The sequence below is a fragment of the Capsicum annuum genome, chromosome 5, assembly GCF_002878395.1.
Source record: "Capsicum annuum cultivar UCD-10X-F1 chromosome 5, UCD10Xv1.1, whole genome shotgun sequence".
NCBI classification, from domain to species: Eukaryota; Viridiplantae; Streptophyta; class Magnoliopsida; order Solanales; family Solanaceae; genus Capsicum; species Capsicum annuum.
This window is the reverse complement of record NC_061115.1, coordinates 163,537,934-163,542,038: the sequence shown is the minus strand read 5'-3', so window position 1 is coordinate 163,542,038 and position 4,105 is coordinate 163,537,934.

Genomic DNA, 4,105 nt, shown 5'->3' with positions numbered 1-4,105 from the left:
CATCCACATGAGATAAGCTTTCCATGGACAACCTGCTAAGAGAATTAACAACCATATTAGTCTTAATTGGATGATAGTGAAGAATCATGTCATAGTGCTTGAGCCAATCAAGCTATCTTCTTTGCCTGAGATTTGGCTCCTTCTTAGTACAAATATATTGCAGGCTCGTATGGTTAGAATAGATATTGACATGGACCCTATACAAATAATATCGCCAGATCTTTAATGCAAACACCAATACTAACAATTCCAAATCATAGATTGGGTAATTCTTCTTATGGACTTTTAATCGTCTAGAAGAATAAGCAATAGCCTTGCCATGCTAAATCAACACACAGCCTAATCCCATGCGGGACACATCACAATAAATAATAAAACCATCAGTGCCCTCAGGCAGAATCAAGTTCAGAGACGAAGTCAACTTATCCTTCATCTTCTCAAAACTACCCCCATAGGCATCATATCACATGAATTTCACCTTTTTTTGGGTCAACTTTGTCAATGTGGCAGTAATAAAAGAGAAACTCTTCACAAACCTTCTATTATAACCGGCTAAACCTAGGAAACTCTGAATGTCGGATGGAGTCATGGTTCTAGGCCACTTCTTAACCACTGCAACCTTCAGTGGATACACCATGATCCTTTCATTATAAACAACATGACCTATATAGGTCACATCATTTAACTAGAACTCATACTTTGAAAATTTAGCATATGACTGTTACTCCTTAAGGGTCTGGAACATAAGGCAAAGGTGATCGACATGATCTGCCTTACTCTTAGAATATACTTAGATATTATCAATAAAGACAATCATGAACAAATCCAAGAATTGATGGAAAACCCAATTCATAAGATCCATAAATGCTACCAGGGCATTAATCAAATCTAAAGACATTACCCAAAACTCAAAGTGGCCATGCCATATTCGGAAAGTAGTCTCGGGATATCCACCTCCCTTATCTTTAACTGATGATAACCTGATCAAAGATCAATCTTAGAAAAGAACATATCTCCCTGGAGATAATCAAACAAGTCATTAATCCTCAAAAGGGGATACTTATTCTTCATGGTCACCTTATTCAATTGGCGGTAATCAATACACATCTGAAGGGACCCATCCTTCTTACGTATGAAAAGAATAGAAGCACCCCATGGAAACACACTAGGGCAGATAAAACCATTGTAAAGAAGATCTCTCAAGTGCTCCTTGAGTTCTTTCAACTTTGCTGGAGCCATCCTATAAGAAGGGATAAAGATAGGATAAGTGTCCAGAAGAAGATCAATCCCAAAATCAATTTCCCTATCGGGAGGTACACTAGGAAGATCATCAAGGAACACCTCAAGAAATTCATAGACCACATGGATAAATTGTAAAGAAGGACGTTCTGATCTAGAATCCTTGACATCCATGAGGTGATGAGTCACCCTTTAGAAACCATTTTTTTGGATCTAAGATATGAAATAAAACTTCCCTTAGGTGCTAGGGAACTACCTTCCCATTCAATCACCAACTTATTTGGGAAATGGAAACTGACCCTTCGGGTCTAATAATCAAGAGACATATAGAGCGATGCAATCCCTAAATCAGATCAAAGTATAACATGGCTAACTCTATTAGATCCTCCTAGGTCTCCCTACCATAGAATGACATTATACAACCCCTACAGACCCTTCTAGCCACAATAGAGTTACCCACCAGGGAGGACACTAAAAAAGGGTCCAAAATACATTCAGGATCAAAACAAAAATAGATAGTCATATAAAAGGCACATAAGAGAGGGTATGCTCGATATCAAGTAGATAAAATATATCATAAGAAAAGAGTTTGAGTGTACCAGTAACAAAATCCAGAGATGCCTTAAAATTCTAGCGAGTGGAAAGAGCATACCAATGGTTTTGACCAGTGTCAGAGAAAAAAATAGACGCAACAACTTTTGGTGCGGGAGCTAATGAAGTAGAAATAGGAATCTTGTATTCCCCAAAAGAAACCTTAGTAGGAAAATCCCTCTACATATGACCAATCTGACCATATTTAAAGCACTTATTCCTTCCCTCTACATAAACACCATTGTACACCTGATTATAGATTCTACTGGGAGGGTACGATAAAGCTAGCTTAGCCTCACTAGCCTCAGGCTAGGATGTTGGTGCTCTAAATCCACTGTTATACTGAGAATGATGATCATCCAATGGATTTGTATAAGGAACACTAGTTGTAGAATAGGAACCAAAATTTTCCCACTTTCTCTTAGACTATTTTCACTGTCTCTACCGCTTTGTTGCTGACCTCCACCTTGATCCGACTAGCAAAACTTTTTATTTTGCCTTTCACCCATCTCTTCTTTCTTATTCTTTTCCTCTTTCACTTGTTGCATATATATTACAGGTCTAAAGATGTCCATATCCTTGTTCAACAAGGCAGCCTTGCTCTCCAAGATCAGTTCTTGGGATAACCCAAAGGTAAACTTTCTCATTATAGCCTTCATGCTAGACACTAATTTAGGAGAATAACATGACAACTGATGAAACTTCAAGCCATACTCCTTTACTGTCATCCCGCCTTGCTTCAAATTCAGAAATTCATCAGCCGTCGCCTCCCCCAACTCCTAAGTAAAGAAGTAATCAAGGAAGAAATTAGAGAAATCATCCCAAAAAGGGGACTAAACATCATTACCCCTAGACTGGTCCCACTCCTCATACCACTGATACATCACATCCTTCAACTGATAGGCTGCGAACACTACACCCTCCACATCAGTAGCATGCATCACATAAAAGATCTTTTCCATATCATTAATGAAATTTTAAGGATCTAACTTAACATTAGAACCAGTGTAAATAGGAGGAATCACCCTCATAAATTGGCCAACTATAGTGCCCTTGGAGGATGGAGCAACATAAGCAACACACTCTGTTTGGAAGGCCCCAAATTGGGTAGGCAAATGAATTGACTGGAAAAATTCTGAATTAGACACACTAGCTTGGGGTGCCTAAGGAGGGATAGGGGGAACCAGTGGAGCTCTCTCAAGGTAATTAAAAGCAGCAACCCTTGACTGGATCTTAACTCTTGGAGTAGCATGAGCTCCGCCCATATTATCCTCAGATAGGACAGAAACATTTCCACAAACATTAGATCTTCTGAGAGGCATGATAAAAAATGCGAACATACAGAAATTAGAGGAGATTCAGGATCTTAGACTCTATAGCTCGAAATAGGAAAACAAGAAAGGGAAATATTCCTAAATGCCTCATATCCTCTCCCTTCTTTGTATGGCACACTACAACCTATAAATGAGATTCTACTTAACACGACTTTGTTGGACACCCAATGACACCAAACCTAGGTGATAATACCATTTTTTTCAGGACCCAAACCAGGGCTTATCCGTGAAGGGTATCTTAAGTCCCAACGTGAGCGAGAGACTACCACAGTGTACCTAACCAAATAGCACAATATCCCTAATGTCATATTAATTCCAAACATATAACAAGATAAGTTTACAAAATAAAGGGTTTGTCAATAATCGATAACCATCTACCGGCCAAAACAACCGACCAACATTACCCAAGTCCACAATAATCCAACAAAGCCTTCTAACACAAGAACCAAAAATTGGTCTTGGTCGGGACATATCCTCGACTTTAACAGATGACAATGACAATGATAATGTTAATAAAAATAAAAGTAACTATCAACTCAAATCTAAGAATAAAATATGGTGAAGTGCCTAAGCCTTTCGAGAATGGAAGATCACTTCACCACAACACAACAAACTGACGAATCAAGCTGACTGGCCTCTCTCTGTGCCAAAAAATTAAAAGTAGTTCTGGTGCCTACATTGCGTAGGGATACAACCTCCAGAGATGGTTAGTGGGGTGAACACTAGCATATAACTCAGGGATAAGGATAACATAATACTATGATCAACAGTTCAAAATCATTCAAAACCAATGTTCATAGGATAAGGAACAAGGCTTAACATGTACTTTAAAACTTTAGCCTGAATTGTGTAGCTTAACCATCATAACATAAGAAGGAACCCACCAGATAGATAGGCCCAGCTATCCCCCAGATGGTAGGCCCTAATGCGTGTCGCTACAT